This window comes from Trichoplusia ni, chromosome 25 (assembly GCF_003590095.1).
Source record: "Trichoplusia ni isolate ovarian cell line Hi5 chromosome 25, tn1, whole genome shotgun sequence".
Classification (NCBI taxonomy): domain Eukaryota; kingdom Metazoa; phylum Arthropoda; class Insecta; order Lepidoptera; family Noctuidae; genus Trichoplusia; species Trichoplusia ni.
This window is the reverse complement of record NC_039502.1, coordinates 590233-611275: the sequence shown is the minus strand read 5'-3', so window position 1 is coordinate 611275 and position 21043 is coordinate 590233. Positions and strand designations below refer to the sequence as shown.

Below are 21043 nucleotides of genomic sequence, written 5' to 3'. Positions count from 1 at the left end.
ATTTACATCGAATATTGGTACTTACACGGTTTTGCAATTGGTACTAAGAGTCGCGGTAATTGGGATTTAGGACAATTTTGTAAGGATGTTTGATTGTAGTTTTAATGAATTAAAATTATCAATAATTAAATTATTACTACCGTGTCTGTATTTTGAAATTCAAGCAACATCCTCAAACTATTTTGGACTTTTGTGTTTAACCATTTTTACTTTATACCTATATTGTACACTAGCTGTTGCCCGCGACTTCGTCCGCGCGGTTAGAAGATATAAGTTATGATTTATAACTGCCCTGTTTTTTCCACTATTTCCATTGTATTTTCGGTCCTTTTAGTCGCAGCGTGACGGTATATAGCCTAAAACCTTCCTCGATGAATGGTCTATCCAACACAAAAATAATTTATCAATTTGAACCAGTAGTTCCTGAGATTAGCGCGTTCAAACAAACAAACAAACTCTTTAGCTTTATATATTAATAAAGAAGCATAGATATAGATTATGAAACGCGATAAAGAATATGAATATTAATAACAAATAGAAGAAAACTAAAATCTTCTTAAACCTAACTTGTACCCCTACGAAATAATATTAAAATAAAATGTATGCTTGTTATGAACTCTATTTTTAAATTGGATTCGCATCGTGTCGGTGCCGCAAACTAATTAGCAGGTGAGGCGTAGCGGCAGTGCCGGCTTGTTTACATGTTATGGCACTGACACATTATCATACCGCTAATATTATTAGGCTGTAATTCCATGGTGTACAAATAAAGAATATTCTAATCTAATCTAATCGAATAATAGGCAAAATGTTTTTTGCGTATTCTCATCATCCATCCAATGATATTCTGAACTAGTTCCGGAATAAGTAGTCTATCCAACAATGAAATATTCCAACCCGGGCCAGCAGTTCCTGAGATCACCGCGTTCAAATAAACGAACCTTTAAGCTTTAGGAGATTGTCCTGCATTATACATAATATCAGAAACGAATATGTAATTTAACATTAATCATTTTGAACCAAATAAATAAGAGAAAAGCAAAATGTCGAATATGATTAAAAAAAAATGTTGACCAATAAAATGAAATTGAGTACGGTTCAAAATTGTGAACACTTAAAGTAACAGCAAAGCAAATTTTTACTGGAATAATATTTGAAAAAACAAATCAACGAGCAAGCATCCTCTTTCATACACAGACTACACATGGCATGTTTTTATTACAACACTTCTTCTTCCCTCATACTACGAACATTAAAATGAAAATTTAATTACTCTTGCATTCTTCGCAAAGCCTTCACACAATGTGCACGTGCCCTTAATAAGCCAAATTACGTTTAGCGCGGTAAGCAGAAAACTAACACACATTGAAAATGTTGGCTCTACAAATGATATTATGTAATATTCCATATTCTAGAAAGTTCTATTAGAAAAGTCGAGTTTTGAAATTAAAAGCCTTACCGGGAAAAGTTTTTGTTAAGTAAACTTTCATGTTACCTATGCATTAGGGTTGTTACTTTTTAGGATTCCGTATACGAAGGGTAAAAATGGAATCCTATTATTAAGGCAACGGTGTCTTTCCGTCACCACCATTTTCCACCTGCTTGTATCTCGTGAACAGAAAAGTAAAGCAACTTATTTCAGTCAAAGTGAAAATCATCATTCCCCTGCCCTTATCCCAATCATTTTATTGGGGGTCGGCGCAACATGTCATCTTGTTCCATACCTTCCTATCGGCCGTCATCTCACAAGAAACACTCTATACAGCCATATCATCTTTCACACAATCCACCCATCGTTTCTTTGGTCGTCCTCTTCCCCTATATCCATCCACATCCATGCTTAACGCCTTCCTTAACACAAGATTTTCATTCCTCCGCAAAACATACCATGACAGCCTGTTACCATGTAGTATCTCTGTAACCGGAAAAGTAGTTAAAAATATATTTAATTATTTTAGTACATAGTGAAAGTTACATTTAAACAATAAACAGTCTGTAAATCATACACTGCATGTAGAATATAGCTCCAATCCCATTCAAATCAGGAAATCCAAGAAATTATTCCAACAAATAATGTAGTTTGAAATTACAACACTAGAATTAACAATCACACTAAATTGTTTAATCCACATAATTACTCATTCGATCCTTTGTTCACACCACAAATAATATCAGTAATAACATTTACCGTGATATACAAAACCTAAATCGACACATTTCGTCATGTTCGGGAATTCAGTTGAAATCGTCCAGTGAAGCGTAGCGACATCTATTGACCTGTTTGGGTACTAAATCTAATTTATACTTCATGCCATGTTACGTATTACAGTTGATACAGATTATTTGGCTTAATTATGGTTTTAGAATTTGAATTAATTAAAATTACCCATTGCTTCCGTGTAGTCTTTTTCCTGGGCTAGCCGTTCAGGAAAAAGGCAATTACTACCTAACTAAATACTTAAGGCTAATACTACCTATTCCAAAAGGCTTGCGAATTTAAATCTTGTATTGCTAGAAATCTAAAATGATCCGGTACATAAAATCGAGATCAAAACTACCTACCTTAGGTATGTGTTAAGCCAGATTACAAACTATGTTTGTACCTAATTTCATCCAAATCCGTTCAGTGGTTTTTGCGTCACAAAGTAATAAACATTAATTCATTCAAAATAACTTTCAGTTTTGTAATATAAGCAGAATTTTATTGTTCCTTTGTTTTTTTTTACTTTACCTGATTTGGTAAGATCGAACTTGGACCTCTTGCATACAAATCCATGCATAGAACAGCAAAGCCACCACCACTTTATAAGATTACATGAGTATCCTTAATACTTATACCTCTTTTAAATTTATTTCGATTCAAAACAGTACTTTACATAGATACATTGTGTACTTACAATATCCATGTCAAACATTCGCGTCACTTAATTAATAATTCTGCCTTCCTCAGGGGAAATGAATGTGTTTTCGCGCATGTCAAACATGTATGGGTGAAGCGTTAAGCTTCACATTAATTTTATATTTGGCAGCCGGAAGGGAAGTCATTATTTGGTAACTTAGTTTGAAGAATACAGTGGTATGTCATTTTAAATGCGGAGAACATCACATACATTGTTCTGAACTTAAAGTAAGTTGGTAAAGCACTTGTGTTATGGAATTCAGATATAACGAAGGTACCACAAACACCCAGACCCGAGACAATGTAGAAATGTGAATTTTTATATTGACCCGACCGGGGATCGAACCCAGGGCCTCAGAGCTAGCGACACCTTGGAACTGGTGCGTACGCCACTCGACCACGGAGGTCGTCATCATTAAATGGTAACGTTCTCTATCTGACTTTATTCCCAAGCTATATTTTAAGTCAGATACCGGATCCAGATGCTCTTTCTTAAATAGTTGATGTCAATAACGTGTTCTTTTCGTTTTAGAAACTTACGAGTGTGTATTGATTTGAAATATCATTCGATGTCAGTTTTTATAGCACAATTTAAATTTATTTATTTTACTACAACCACATCATAAAACGTAACTTCTTAAGATCGAAACATTTTGACAACTACTTATTCCTAAGTAGATATATGACAATTAAGGAGTACATAGCTAATTATTTCAAATTTAAAACTTATTTCAAATTATTTTTATACCTTTATCATCTTTTTATCCCATTTTTATCGTAATGCAACTTATTTTATTCACTAGACAACATTATTGTTTTTTAAATGATCAAATCCAATTAGTTGTCCTATTTCGAACAGTAAACCAATTATTTATATTGAGTAGGTTGTACCTACCTACCACTGGTTATTCAGAACATTATAGGTCGTCTAAACTCTTCTATAAAACAATTGGATTTCGTTTCTCGAATCAAACGCTCCTTCACTAACCTCTCAATTGCTTTGTGACCTACAATTTCTATGCTTTTAAGATGTGGGGTTGTACGTTTTGAGAATATAAAATTTGATATAGATTTTATGAAAAATCACGCTTTTTAAATTTTGAAGTAGCTTACGCTATGGTGTGACGTAATCTTGAAGTGACTTTGTAAATTTAAATCTATATTTTATAAAGTTTTATGAACCGGTAAGAGTCTGAGCTTGCTATTAATAATGTCTTTGCTTTGAATTCCACAATTATCATTATTATTTTTATCTCTAAAATGTCAGCCAATCCCGTTATTCTTTTGAATGCAGGCCTTCCCTAAGTAGCACTACAACACCCGGTCATCCGTCTTGCGTATCCAGTCAGAGCCACCTACGACTAAAACTAGTCTTCTTAAACGTAATTCAACGCTTCGAAAATATGTATCTAAAATGAATGACATTTTAATAAATTGTTAGGTATAGGCAAATGCGGGCCTGTCCTAAAATCCTCTTACAGTTGCAACAAACTTAAGACGACAAAATACTTGAATGAGGTTGAAACTTTAATGATCTTGTTAAACTTCGTTCTTGTCAACAACAATCTCTCATTGCTAGACTAGCTGTGTGTGGAAGCGAGACAGATAGCTAAACGTAGAGCAGCATCTCTCTTTCACAACTGTGTCCGTCTTACCTTACGAGGTAGGATAGTTAACATGTTGTAGCTTCTCAAACTGGAAACCTTAAAACATCATCTACCATAATATAGTTATTTATTAAATAACCGTTTACTTATGCGTTTTTATCGGGATCGTTCTCCTAGCTTCGAGCCCAAGTGGAGTCCTTAATTATGAACTAACGTCTGGAGTCGTATTCAGGTACGACTTTCAAAATTATTCGTCCAATTCCGATAAATACGCGTGAATAAATCGTTATTAAATTAATTGTTATGAATCTTCCTCAAGGAAGTTATTATAATAAAACAATATTTAAAGTAAAAATTTATATAACCAAAGTCGTCTTGTTTGCTAACAGTGAAATGCTTTCACTTTTATTGGTGGTATCATTTTTCATCAGACTTTTGTTTTTATTGCTTAGATTGGCGAAAATTAGGAGAACCGATTCTTGGTACCTTTTCTTTTGTAAAGATTGTTATATAACTACTTTGATATTACATTTCAGAAGACATTTCAGTCTTTACCTGAAAACAGGTCAAGTACGAGTCGGACCGACATCGAAGGTTTCGAATAAAAACGACTCCCGTGCTAAATAATTTAATCCCTGTGTCGCGGGGGGTCATTTTCATTACTTACTGTTATAGCCGAAACAATAATAGATCATCTTCTAGCTATCAAGGTCCAAGAGATAGAACCTGGTGATAGACGTCATTGTTAATTTTCAAAGAACAATCAAGAGGCTTAAATTAAATTAAAAAAAAATAAAAAAAATCGATCAATGAAAATATCATTAGCATTAAATCGTTACGTAAAAAAGCGCAACCAAATCCACGATCAGATTTCATAATATATTAGGTACTCATATCATTTGAGTGTCCGACGATAAAATACTCTCACTGTAATCGCAAATCTGAATGTAGATATCTCTTAAGCAGCTCGTTTGTAAGGCCTACGTGGGGAGTTAGGTCCGATATTCAAAGGCTCTACTTTAAAGGCACTCGACAACCTCACTAATGGATAGTCTGAAGTGTATGCAAATTTTAAAATGTGGTTTTCTAGCTAGCCATGTCAAAGTTAATGCTTTTGAATTAGATTTAAAAATAGTAAGATGACTTTTTCTGTGAAGCTTTTAAATTAGTTTCATGAAGATTTAAAATAAAGTCTAGGCAGACCTTAATTGATTACTAAATATTTTTAGCCAAATCATGAATGTTTTTTTTTCTTTTGCCTTTTCTTTATTTTATCGCATCGGAGAACAAAAGATTCCCTTATTTTTATGTATGTAGGTACTGATACGGTCTAAAACCTATGTAAAATTTACACTTGAAGTATCACTATAATTCTATGTATATTTAACTTTTTGCTAATATCCATTTAAGAATTATATCCCAAGAAAAACATACTTACTCACACAGTAAAATAAGATTGTTGACTTAAACAATAAAATATGTAAGATCCAACTAGGCGCCAAGTTCAATGGTCAAACCTGAAATTTATTTACAACAACATAAGAAAGATCATTCGTCTAATAACTTATATTATAGCCTGAGGTCTGCTTGTTCAAATTTACGAATAATTATCTTAGATGGCTAGTTTATTTTTTCTATCTTTTGGCCGTTTGAAAACGTTACATTAGATACTAGCTGTTGCCCGCGACTTCGTTCCCGTGGGTAGAAGAAGATGTAAGTTATGATTTATACCCGTCCTGTTTTTCTTTCACATTTTCCATTGTATCTTCGCTCCTATTAGTCGCAGAGTGATGGTTTATAGCCTAAAGCCTTCCTCGATTAATTGTCTACTCAACACAAAAAGAATTTTTCAATTTGGACCAGTAGTTCCTGAGATTAGCGCGTTCAAACAAACAAACAAACACACAAACAAACTCTTCAGGTTTATATATTAGTATAGATAACCGACATTTAGGCAGGGGAAACCGCAAACAACAGCCAGTTGAAGATATAAATGCAATAACAAACCTCGTCCTTTTCAAATAAAACAAACCGAGATATAGAATTACATTCCCGTTCGATAATTGACCTACATTGTGATCCAGCATCTTGATTCAAGTATTAAAATGAGTTACTTGGAGATATCTCAGAGAATAGAAGTCATTTTTCAATGCATTTCGTATTCCAAGACCGCGCGTGACTTCCGACTAAACTGGAGCCAATCTATACATTCAAACTGTTGCTTTGTAGGAAATATTTGAAGTGAATTAATTTAATTTTGTTGTGTATTGACTTGAGAAGGATTTTATTTTTACCCATAGATGTAGCTGAAACTCATACAGCGTGGTTATTTTCAAACAACTGAAGTTATGTTTTGGGTCGAATCTGGATGTGACTAGTCAAAGGTCTATAGGAAAATCAAATAATATTGACAAAAACATACAATTGAGTTTAAAATTTCAAACGTGATGTTTTTTTTATGGGACCAAATGACATATATTTCAGATTAATCTAAAATAAATCAACAATAACAGTTCATATCTTTGGACGTTCTGATGTAAAAACATAAGAAAAAAAATACAGACAAATTGAGAACCTCCTCATTTTAAAGTTGGTTGAAAAGAAAACTATGCTTAGTAGTGTTTTGATACAAAGAGTCAATCATTGACAAAAAAACATGATAGAAACTGCAAATCTTTTACATTTTTTTACAAAGTCAACATATTGTCGAAATACCATTTAAATTTCACCAAAAAGTTCCTTCATAAATGTATTTTCAAAAGCCACTGGAAATCTGTGGAACAATATAAAAGGCATTATTGACAGCACAGATTTGCGAACGATAAAAATATCGAGAGGGGCACATTAGCATTCAGTGTGCTTGCCAAAAGATCATTGCATGCACCGAAATAAACTGCAATTTTGTGATATTACTCAAAGCTGTTTCCCGCAGGGCTATTACGTAACTTGCAGAAACAGCAACAGATAACAATAATAGAACAATTATTGCTCTCTAATTTTCTAATTGTAAGATTTTCGGTGCAATTATACCAATAACACGATTGTTCATTATCAGCAATCATTGCATTATTTTTGCTATCGTTTCGCTTTTGCTAGATACAGAATAGCGCCGATTTTATCTCCAAACGTAATTCCATAGGTTTACGTTTGAAAATTGTTAAAACATTGTCTTGAATTTTAAAATGGTGCACGCGTTGAATTTATTGTTACTCGGTATGAAATATTTTTGTTTTCGTTGTTCGGTATGAATGCCTCCATAATGCGTTTGGTCTGGAGATGTGTGGACCTTGTAATGCGCGCATAATTTAATAATAACAACGGTCTCTTTTGTTTCTCATTTAGAAATAATATTTGTGATATTGCGTATTCAGATAGCTCAGAAAATATTAAAGTAAATTTTGAAAGAAATCAGCTAAAGTCGTGCGAATGATGACCGAAAGTGTTATCATATAGTTCTAGGTTTACTTTTAATGAGATTAGAATATTATTTGTATCATGACAGTCGAGTAGTTGAGGTCAACACACCAAAGCCACAGCGCGTAACGTGTCACGGGTTCTATTGTCATGTAGAACTAGCGTATGAACTAACCACTACGCGAATGCTTGTCCTGAGTCTGGGTGTCTTTATTAGTTTCACAGTGCTTGTGACTTGAATGTCTGTAAATACCCAGAAACGGATTAAATTAAGAATTTTGTGTTTTGAAAAATACTCCATAATCATGAAACTAATCAAGGAAATATTGTGATAGAAAGTTTTCATTTTCAAACAGTAGTTTCAGAATATTACTTATGAAAAATTTCCCTGAGACTTCGTTAATGTGAATAATGAAGAACTAACTTAATTCATGTTTACGAATAATAAAAAATGATCCTAATAATCCAATTTTAATTTATGGTTTTGTTAACAATCATAAATCTGAAAAACCATTGCGTGTGAGACATTGGAATCTGAGGGTTGGAGTCTGATAGGCAGCGGTGTGTCTCCGTTTTTATCCTTTGGGCTCAGAACCCTAAAAACGTAGCAAGAAATATTAATAAATCATAGAAATAGATCTAAATCGCTATTTCAATGGCTCAGACGTTGCGTGAATCTCAAACCTACCACCATATCTTAAAATAAGAAGCTGAAAAAGTAGAAGAGAGATGCTGTTATACGTGAAGCGCGTTCTCTCGCTTGCACACGTACAAAGCACTCTATTTAAGGCGAGATGGTAGGTGGCTTGACCATTAATAATTTTTATGTAAATATTCAGGAAATGTTGTTTCTTTGAACACAAGGAAGTTAACGAAGACAGTTAAATGATATTGTGCTACTGTACAACTCTAGTTGAGCTCTAGAAAGCGTTCTTAATGCAAATATTATTCTGAACTGGATAATAAATGATGTATTGAAAATTAAAGTTCAGTTTTATTCATTACTAGCTGTTGCCCGCAACTTCGTCCGCGTGGTTAGAAGATATAAGTTATGATTTACACCTACCCACATGATTTATACTTGTCCACATTTTCCATTGTATCTTCGCTCCTATTAGTCGCAGCGTGATAGTTTATAGCCTAAAACCTTCCTCGATGAATGGTCTCTTCAATACAAAAAGAATTTTTCAATTTGAACCAGTAGTTCCTGAGATTAGCGCGTTCAAACAAACAAACAAACTCATCAGCTTTATATATTAGTATAGATATAGATATTTTTCTTCAAGCATTTGGCAAATGCATAAGAGGTCAAGATCATAGTAAATCATCTCAGTTTTACCCCAATTAGGCCAATATTAGTCTTTATATTATTGAAACGAAAGTAAATACTCTATCAAATCAATCTATCAAAATTAATGAGCATTTAATAGTCATTTATAGAATAATAATTTAGAGAACATTTTCCGCTTCGATTCCCATTGTCATTGTCACACTATCAACTAAAAATCAGCGCATTCAGAAAGAGTACCACTTAATTTTCAGAATGTACATTCACGTACAAAATCTGTATGCGGGAACGTTGCTATCATTTAAAAAACGTGCCGTCAAAAACCGAAGGGATTTTAAAATGGATTACAATAAAAAAATGTTTGGGAAGCCTAAAACACTTCCCAATAAGCTAGCAAGCTGAAATTTTCACGGTAGTTTTAAACCTGATGACAATGCAATTCACAACTTCAATCAATTTTGATAATAAGAATGGAGTGACAATTAAAAATGTGGGTTTTTAGATGTTTTAAATCTATTAATTATTAATATTTGTTTACGAATCTACTTGCACAACACAACCAATTCATTCCTTAGTCATTGAAAAATATACAAGTGTAATGCAAATTTTTTAAGTAGGTTAAAAATAACATAATCGAATTTTGCATAAATTGCGCTTTCGTAATTAGTTGCTACGTAACTAATATAATCATTCATTTTGTATTCATATTTGGGATTCGAAGATATATCTTGATGGCATGCAATTGGGGAGGCCTATGTCCAGCAGTGGACGACTACGGGCCGATGATGATAATGACGATGATGAAATGCCTCTAAACGAAGAAGACATCTTTAATTCCAAACTCCTGAACCTCTAAGATATTACGAATATAACTATTAGAAACAATATAAGGCTATGAGTATTTTTATGAAAGACAAAAAAACTTAAATTTACTCAAAATATTCACACACTTCATTAAAACTGACTAAGTACCGATTGAAAATTGTCGCGCGATGTAATAGCAACTTAAAGACATTTGTGTAAGGTCTAAGTTGTGTATGTGTACGTGTACGTTTGTGTAACTACGATGTGTATTGGCGGTAACTTTTGATCGGGATTGAGTTTCTAAAGTATATAAAATGTTGATGAAAAATGTAAATAAAACGCATTTTTACACCGAAGAAATCATTTAAAGTTGTATCCTGCGCATCTGGTATCCTTTTACGCGTGAACATTGCATAGGGGATATAGCTCAGTGGTAGAGCAATCGACTGCAGATCGATAGGTCCCCGGTTCAAATCCGGGTGTCCCCTTTTTCTACCGTAATATGATTGCTTTTTGTAAATTAGATTTCTTCTTATTTCATTTTATTGTTATTATGTTAAACTTTTTCGAACTTTACACTACACGATACTTTCTTTTTTAATAACTATTATATTTTTTACAGGTTACGAGATAAATGTGTAATAACCGCTTATTAGCAAAATATGGCGAGCACAAACTATTATTTTACAAAACGTGTTGTTAATTTAAGAGAAATAAAAATCCACCACACAACCTAAAGTGATATCACAAAAACAGAAACAGCTATAATTTACAAGTTTCTCCAGCAAAATTATCTAAATAGTTACGCCCTTAACTACTTCCCCTTTAAAAGTCCCAGTAAAGTGGAAAGACTTTATAAAACCGATGTTTATCCGGATTCTTTAAGAGTCAAGTTATAATTTTTAAGATTCGAGATAGGCCAAGAGTTGTGGATGTTTTCCTAGATGTTGTTCTTTGTCTTGGCTAACTGAAGGTTAAAGTCGCAGTACTTTTTTTGGTGGCTGGGATGTCCTAGAGTGATTAGTTGATTGGATATTCTTTTGTATTTTTGAGATTTTAATTACATAATTTTAAGCCTACATCGGGTGCGTAGAATACGCAGGTGATAATAATTTGTTTTTTTCTTTTAAGTTAGACGTCAGTTTTAAAGTTAATAAGAGAAAGAAAAAGGGAGGCCTTGGCCCTGCAATAGGACAGTAACGGCTAAAAAAAAAAAGATTTCTGAAAAATAATATCGACGATGCCAGACACTTTACCCACAGCTAAACAAAATCTTTCGTATACAGAACCACAAATCGAAACACTAGACAAGATAAATCCGAAACGAAACATGCTTTATTTTTGGAACTCCAACAAAAATGTACTGTCGTATAAATTCCTTGTAAAACACTGAAGTTATTGGTAAAAAAAGAAAAATACATAAAACTATAGTTTCACTCGTAACGATCGAAGTTAAACTTTTTTTCGTAGGCAGTGTGGCTCGTCCAATACGTCCGTCTGACCGAATGAATGGGGTTGCCACAGCGAAATATTCTCCCGTACGGCGGTTTGGACGGATTCTAGAATTGTGGAGGGAGTGGAGGGCGCTAAAAAGCTATTTCAAGAGAATGCCTTTTGAAATAGTTTCGTGGAATGCTGAAATAGCAATTGTTTGCTTTGAAGAGGTAGCAGTTTAAAAACTGATGCCCGGTTCATCGAAGTTTAAAATTACTTTTATTTCGAATAAAATGTGATTAGATGAATAAAACTGAAATCCTAACAAAAAATCTTTTGAAAAAAGGTTATAACAATTTTTTACCTTTGTTAGTTCACATTTGCTGGTGAAGTTCACTTCTTTCATGTTTTCCTTTTCCAAATAACGATTAAATAAAAGCTTATAAACTAAAGGCTTATTCCATCACCCCAAATTTTCTCTAATTTTTAGAATTAAATCAAATTATTTATTGAAACAAAAACTAGTAAAAAACATCTGTTTTGTTGAACAGCAACATTAGCAAAAAAAACTGTCGCATATAATAGCTAAACTAGCTTAGCTGTTAGCACCCGCTTTAATAAAAAAAATACCTAATGCTAGAAGAACACAAAAAAAGAAACTTTCTTTAAAGAAATGCTGACAATTTCCTTAGATCTCAGCACCGCATCAAGTCTCTCAGATACTAGCCGTGCAATGTCTGCATTTACAAGAGTACATCACGATACCACTTTCACTGCCTCAATGTGCATGAAGGGGTCTACCATCATACCTTAGAGTATAACTATCGCAGAAGTAGAAGCGAGACAACGCACTACAGGCGTAGAATGGTATCTCTCTTTCACACCTACAGTTCTTTTACTACTTCTGTTTGAAGAAGTGGTAGGCCCTCAGGTCGACATCCAAGCCATCCCTTTGTTGCATAATATATGACTACGCTTCCTGCATTCTACATTCTAAGAGCAAATTCCTCTATTTCTAGATAAAATACGTGCGGTTTTATACTTTGCCAGGCTCTCTGAAGTGTTAGAAAATAGTGTTCGTATTATTCAATGGAGACGTCTTGGAGTTTTCCATTTTAGTTCAATTTAATGGCTTATGACGTCCTTTTGGAGTTTTCATTGTGTTGTGAGTTTGGTTAGAATATTCTATGAATACGGTTGTAAATATTTGGGGTCTGTTACGAGAGGTTAGGTTGAGATTTGTAAAGTGTCTCAGTGATTTGTAGAAGTCGTGACTGTAATGGACTTGAATTCGCTTGAGATTGTTTTTAGGGTTAGGTAACAAAAGGGTAAAAAGGAATCCTTTTTTTGAAGGCAATGAATGCTTGTATCATGTGGGTTTTACATACACAGTCGCACACAGTGTGTTCGGCAATGTTATTACCAAAGCTCTGCTGTCTTTCTATCCATCCGTCCATCTCCAGGTATTGAACCATGAACCGTGGTAGTAGAGTTACAGAACAGTAATTTTCAGTCACCAATCTGATTTTCTTGAACCTGAACAGAACCTTAAATGACGCCAGTCCGACTCCTATTTGATCAGGTTTTTCCTTTCATTTCTTTAGCCGTCATTTTCAAAGTGTTGACAAACATGTTTATTCGTAGATACTGAGCTATGCACGTGTAAACATTTTATTTATACAATTTATCGACGAGATTATTACTTAATCGTCATGATAAAGTTTTTACGCTTATTGAAAATCCTAACTTATAAGTTAGTTGACATAACGATTACGTTCTTTGTTTTGAAATAATATCAAAAGTTTTTTTATTTAAAGTTGCCTTTTTCCAAACACTTTTAAAACGTTACTATAATGGATCTGCTTAATTCTGAAATGTCGGTGATCGTTTGGAGCTCTGCTAGGGAGAAAAACCGGCAAGAAACTAGTAGAATCCTCCAGATATAATAGAAAATCAAACCAATTCAGAAACTACAAAATTAACGTCAATCCATTATTTTCGCGACAAAGCATTTTGATTTTCGATGTACGAGAATAATCCATAAAAGTTTTCCAATTAATAAAAAATCGATAAATTAATCCATACGTCGAGAGCTGTAATCGCCAGCGGTTCACAATAAACTTATATTTTGCACGTTATTAACCCTCGAATGAAAACATCGGGCCGATACTTGATTTAGTGTTATTAAGCTGTCACTCGCCAGACCCCAGCCCCGAGAGACCGCCCGAACAATACCAGTCTATTAATGGGTTAACATAGTGTAACGAGTATCGTATGCATTCTATGGTAAAGTTAAAAGGATTTTGCCGATGAAAACCGAATGATTTTTGTTCGCCTTTTTTTCAATTTTATAAAAATTTGGTGGTGGTTTTTGGGGATTCGTACATAAAGGTTAAAAACGGATGGCTTCTCTATTCATACGTCTGTCACCAGATTGATTCTCGAAACATTTATAGATATATAGTTGAAAATTTTAAACATTATTTATTTCTATTGCCGTTATAAAAACAGAAATAACCATTACAGTTATAAAATTGATAGTTGTCCAATTTTTTATCCACTTCGTTTTTCTTTTGCATGTTTTTACTCCCTCAGCCTGACAGACTCGCACTTGACCGTTTTTTTACATACTTTTACTTGTCACTTGATGTTCGTTTTTGTTTTGCTTTAATTTCTATACAGGTTTGAAAAAAAGGTATAAAGGTATTGTGTATGTGTGCGTTTTATAAGTGTTTCGGATTTCCTTTTAACAATTAACTAGCTCTTCTAGAGGGTTTCGTAGATTATTGTAAAAAAAATAGCATTACATATATTATAAGGAAAAAGAGGGAAATATTTGTATTAATAAGCTTAACTTGCTAAAACAATCACCTCATCTTCTGCCTTCAATAACATCTATACTATACTAAAAACTAATTTGTCCTCTTCTAAAACCTATTTCGTTGATTCAGACCATTCATCGTATCCAAAAAACAGTACTAAACGATTTACATAAATAGACTAAACCGCGAACTTTTCCCGCCAACAAATTGGGCCGTTTAAGTTAAAAGAATAGGAAATAAAGTGAATTACTTTGTTAATTAATTCATTGTTAAGGTTCAATCCCTTTGCGACTTGGAATAAACGTTTAACTGATTGTTTAACCGGCAGTTAGTTTGATTAAATTATTTTATGAAGTTATGTTAGTACCTGTTTGGTTTGATATTTGTTTTCTTTTGTTTTACTTTTGTATTGGTTTAGTTCTTGAAGTATTTCGGGTGTATTCAAAGCCTTATATTTGTATCCAACTGTGGATATTGCTTAAATTTTAAGTACTACTTATACACGTGGAATTGAATAACTTAATCTGAGTGAGTAGTAAAATACCAAAAAATAACCTTATTATTGTCGTCATCATCATCATCAACCATGCTCAATCTACTTACTTGGCATAGGTCTCCCTTTGTTGATATAATTATCCTCTGTCTCTTTGCCCTTCACGTCCATCCTATTCCCGTTGTCTTAGATGCTCATAGGGATAACGGGAGAATCTTTAATAGCTAAGAATTTTAGGTAGACGAGTTATCACAACACAACTTCTGCTTCAAAAACAATATCCAAACATTCTCAAACCAGTGAAAAAACATTCATTAATTTATATCAAACTTTATATAATAAAAACCGACTATTTCCCTGAAACCCACAGAATCCAACTAAAATAACATTTGCATAGCAACATTCATCATCATTTGACTTGCAGCAAACAAAAAAGCAAACTAAATCAATATTTTATATCTGGCAACATTGTCCGCGCAGTGTCGCCGTTAAATAAATTACGTCGGTATGAATTAAATATCCGAGTTTGTGGTTCCGTTCCCCGTTGTGCTCTGAATTAATATAATTTTACATTCGTACTGTTTTTTCGTGTAATTCTATTTGTTTTAGTGACCAATTAGAGTCGTGGACGGTTGAGTATTCTACAGTATTCAGGTTAAACTGATTAGTTGAATTGTTGCTTGTTTTAGCAAAACGACGAGAATTTTAGTTTACAAAACTGTTTATGTATTGTGCAGGTAAAGTGTAGGTTTTGTTTTGTATTTAATTTCCATAAAAGAAAAAATATCGTAAGGCAAAATTTAATGGGTTATTTAGGTAATTAAAGAAATATTACTAGGTCAGTTACGTTTCTGAACAATATCGCTCTAAGTATTTTTGGCATTATGAAATCAATACAAAAAGTAGAAGATAAAACGAATCCAAGACGATGGCACGTATTAAAGTTGGGGCTAGCTACGTCACTTGTCTCTAAAGAGTTTACAGACAAGTGACATCCTAATTTATTTCAAGTTACACTTTCATGTTCATTTTTTTTATATGCTATCAACAAAACGTATCTGATATTAAAATCTTTCACACGGACTAATTAGACTCTTTTATTAAACGGGTCTAAGACAACAGGGTACGTCTTAAAACGGTTTACTCGATTGCCTGGATAGATATTGCTATGTTGATATGTGAGACGTCCGATTTGGTCCTTAAGCAATTGCTCGTCGCAATCGGTCTGAACATTTGACTTGTATGCATACCTCAGCAACATTCCGATGCATGTCTCAGCAAGCACATTCAACGTTATACCGATTGTCATCTTTAATTGTTAAGTCATGACAATTCTGACGACTAGGTTTGCTATGACACTCCTTACAAAATGTTACCGTCGATTACTTTTCTGAGGCAGTTCATAATTACTTTGTACTTCTCAAAATCAAAATAAAAAAATCCCGATAAATACGCGTGAGTCAACAATGATTTAGTGAATAATTTTTCTTTCTCCGGAAACAGTAGGTATCACTTGCTAAAACGGTGAAATAAAACATCTTGAGAAAGAATGAAAATTTCGTATTTTTTTAGAGTTTTTTTTTTATCTGTGTGATGTGCGTCAGACGCTTAAAACTCCGGATTGCACCATCAACCAAATGAAAAGAAAAGAAGAAGTTTGTGGCCAACAAGCACAGAGTTTTACAAAGGTGAAGAAGTAAATAAAGTGCAGTGTCTTAGGATTACGATAAGTAAAAGTTTGGTTTAAATAAAGCTCTCAAATCTCAATGCAGTAGCATAGCCATTAACCGAACTTGCCTTTAAAGTTATGCAGATTTTATGTAAGTCTAAAATTAGTGTCTAGGTCTCAGTAATCTATGTAAATTAGTTGAACCACGAGGAATTTTTGTACGATTCTGGTATTTGTACCTATTGGTGCCTTGTGAGAACTATGAAGGTATTAGAAATATTTACAATGATGTTGTCAAATGTCTGGTAAAGGAGTCAAATCTTGTAAATTGGATTCTCCATTTGTAAATGAATGGTTATTTATTATCGTATCGTATTGTATTTAATGTATCTATGAATCGGGCACCTGAAAGTTATTACGATAATATGTGTATATTTGTAACCAGCTCAACACGCTCCAACGGATACACCAATTTGGATACAATTTAGTGGCAAATTAGCTAATATTCTAGATTAACATTTACATAACCAAATTTTCAAAAGAAAGATAATATTGCAGCTATTAATTATTAACATTTTTATAGCCATAACCAAAATCAGGGAGGCCTAAGAAGCGGTGGCGAGACGATCTTAACCGTGGAAAGATTGGAAGGATTTGGGGAAGGCCTTTGCCCAGCAGTGGAACACAGTGGGCTAGTTAAAAATAATTATACTCGAATGAAATTGCGGGAAAAAGCTAGACGTAGAATCACACAGTAACAAGGCAGCTGTCAAACAAGTTAACAACTTTGTTTTAAAATGTTTAGAAACAAACTCAGCGTGTCGTAAGTTAAGCCTACTTAGAACTTGCTCAGATAATTTACTGCTGTTTAACAAAGGCCTATCTAGGTACGACGTGTTCTAAAGCCTTTGTCGTGAAGTTAAGAGATAAACAGTACGAGAACAAAATTTTACTGCACGGGTAGTTGAGTATAGTATGACCAAACAGTGGGAGACGTGTGGTGGGTTCAATCCCTGAGGATGACAAGCATTTGTGTACTTTGTATAAACGACTTATTGTATCACTAGCTGTTTCCCGCGACTTCGTCCGCGTGGTTAGAAGATATAAGTTATGATTTATACCTGCCCTATTTTTTTCACATTTTCCATTGTATCTTCGCTCCTATTAGTCGCAGCGTGATGGTAGCCTATAACCTTCCTCGATGAATGGTCTATTCAAGACAAAAATATTTTTTTTGACCAGTGGTTCCTGAAATTAGCGCGTTCAAACAAACAAACAAACTCTTTAGCTTTATATATTAGTATATAGAGTATAGATTAGTATAGATTTAAGTATGAATCAACCTCACAAAATTTAGTGAAAAAGTCACGTCCTAATTATGCTTACTAAAATTAATTGAGATCTAGATTTAATAAACGGCAGTACAGCTTGTCTGATTGACAACCAGATAACAGGGACCACAATACCTCGATCACCAAACACATGTTTTGAATAACACACGCGTTTTATTACAGGTACGGAACAAAATACACACGGAATAAACGTCTGTAAACATTTTACTCCCGCCACATGAGGACTAATCCCCAAGCTAGCTTCAAACTCAGACTCACAATGTTACAGAAGAAATAGCTAAGAATTTCCCCTTTTTAGAATTTCCTGGAATACGGCAGCTTACGGACTCGAGTAAACATATTTTTAAGGATTCCTGTTGGATATTTCAAGTAGTGTTATTACGTGTCTAGAAAGCGCAAAGCGATTACGAAAATTGCTGATTTATTGCTAAGAAAATAATGTATGTTTCATATTTAGTAACCGCTGTACAGATTAATAATTTGACCAGAATGATTTGAACTTTTTTTCTGACAACATTGATACTCTGTTGACTTGACTGTCGACTCGCGACTCCACCATCGCGTCAATCCAGGGTTAAGAACTCCGTTTGGGTCTGAAATTAGTCGGACAATCCCGGCAAACGCGCATGAGTATACTGTAGTCTCATTCAATAATACAAGTATAGAGTTTAAGGCACTTTATGTTCGTACATTTGAGTCATAATCATCTTCTAACCAAGAGATATTTTGTCAATCATAAACTGAAATGAATAACAATCTATGAATGTATGGAAATGTAATTAATTTCAATAAGTCCTGTAACTTTGCACTTATTTTAGTCTTGCAGTAATATCCATACATTCCTGGGTTTTCTACTGGGGTGGGATTTTTAAGGCGCGTGATGAATTGATATACATTGAAGTGCACCGGCTAAGGGAGACGTTACATGACCGTGCTGGGTTACTAAGTAAGAGTCTGACACTACTCACCTCCTACCCCAAGAGGATTCCCACACCTACACAAAAATAACTGTCTATAATAAGTCTTTCAACCTCTTTTTAAGTAAAACTATTGCGTAGTGCGTCGTCTCGCTTTCACAACCGCGAAAGTTCTAAGTCAAGAAGTAGGCTTCCAAGAAAATTTTACTGGAATATAAATACATCCATTTATTCAACCCAAAAAACATTAAACTTTAAACAATATACGACCGATGCACAGGGAATTGCGATAATTATTTCACGTTTATAAATATCGAATACAATTGGGCAGCTCGTTAGCGGCTAACGTTTTAATATAAATAATACATTAATTACCGAACATTATGCAAGGATAAGTTTGTCCGTACATTCATTTGTTTAATCGTTTTTATTGCTGAATGCTGGAGCGATTTTCGGTTTTTGTATTAATGGCTAATTTCCATACTGATATGTGTGATACGTTTTGTTTTATTTTTTGATGTTCCTTGCGTTTTTTCCTGGGCCTCAATTCTGTTATTTAAAATGGCCGATGAATAAATGAAATTTGGCTTAGAATTAAAATTTTCGTTTTATCTTAAGCATTTTTTTACACAATAATAGGAAATTTAGTGTGGGACGCTAAACTCAAGGTCAATACAATTAAGTTTCAATTGTTTTGTAGAGGTCGTGCCCGCAGACTACATCTAATCATATTATATTTTACTATCAAAGATCAAAATACAATTTTCGCACCCAATCGAATCAAACAAACCATAACTACAGCAAATTTTAATATATTCTTAAGTAGATACAGCATTTCGGATGTAAATCGATAAAGGAACCGCTTTGTGGGATCCCACGTACGTAGGAAATGTTCACAATAAAATGTAACGCGTGCGTTTGCCAATCGTCTGTAGGTAACGCCACCTGGCGCCTTGAATATGAACATCAGAGATCCTGAATTGTCGTAAACCTCCTTTCTAATTTAAAGTTAAGTGTTTGTAAGGAGCTGCTGGTTTTTTGAATAGTATGTTAGAGTATTTGTAACTGGAATTTGAAATCATAATCTCGACAATTAAATTAATCTCGATTTTTATTTTATAATTCGGCACGAATCCATTTAATCTCCGTCGCGGGAAGTTCCAAAACCTTAGCACAAGTGGATCACACAAATACTTAGAAGAACCCATGTCTCGCACAGTGGGGTTACCTTGGTGACCTATACCCCTCAGATATTTGACCAGCAAATGTGTTAGAAAGTAAATGTTAACTATAGCACCATACCTATATGGTGATTAATACTTATCAATTCTCTGAGACTGTGACTGGCAGTTTGGTCAACAGCAGGATGTTCACATGAGTTTCTAATATTAATTTTCGCATCGCATAATACCGGGTTTGTATTTATTAATAATATTGTGACACATCAAGTCCAGCTGTCTAACAAAAACCGACTGATAAGTTTGTTGATGTGAGTTCCTACCACAATTTCATTACTACGATTTGTCACAAAAACCTTCACAGTACAATCCAAATTTTTATCAATAAAAAAGAGGGTCGTTCACGAACAAGTTAAGAGATCATCTTAGTCCCTTGCGACAGGAGAATCAACAAAAATCACGAAACAACACTAACAAACAACGCTGATCCCAAGAGTCTACTACCAAAATTAATCAGAGGGAAAGACAGTAAGAATGCCTGTACTATGATATCTTCACTTAACTCTGTCGCTTGGGCAGAAGAGAGACAGGGCTATACATAGCATATAGTACCATCTCGCTTCCACAACGACCACAGTCAGTCTTTAAGATCTCGTGGTACATGTGTAGGTTCCTCTGCAGTAATGTTACCCATTTCTACGTGTCGCCTTACTTCCAAAGAGGATACGGCATCACTTTTATTTTGTGTGTGACTGTAATATGTGATTTGATTCTGGCAGCGTTTTATGCTGATGATGTTATGTTATAAGTGTTAACGTAAAGTTCGTGTTTTGATAACGAGAATATTATAAATTTTAAAGTTTCTTATCATTTCAGCTTAGTGTTCAACTGTTTAGTATATTTTTTTAATGAGATTGATTATTTAAAATTAGCGATAGCCAGTGGCATACCAATTGAATTGCTATGTCTAATGTTGGGTAAAGTTAGTGCGTATTACAAAATAATAGTCACTTGCTGAAACAAGAAGGAAAAGATCGAGAGGAATCCTGAACACCTGAAAATTACTCAAGGTGGTGTAAGGAAACACACAAATCTCTTAAAAATTGTGTGTATAAACAATATTGGGCTGATAAGTATTATAATCATTTTTTTTATAAATATGTTTG

At 33.9% G+C, this 21043-nt stretch overlaps 1 non-coding gene across 1 annotated transcript; it reads left to right on the top strand.

The window, feature by feature from the left end:
* The first annotated feature begins 10428 nt into the window (after nucleotides 1-10428).
* On the top strand, nucleotides 10429-10500 carry Trnac-gca. The gene has a single exon. It is a non-coding gene; the product is annotated as a tRNA-Cys (tRNA).
* Nucleotides 10501-21043: the final 10543 nt, after the last annotated feature.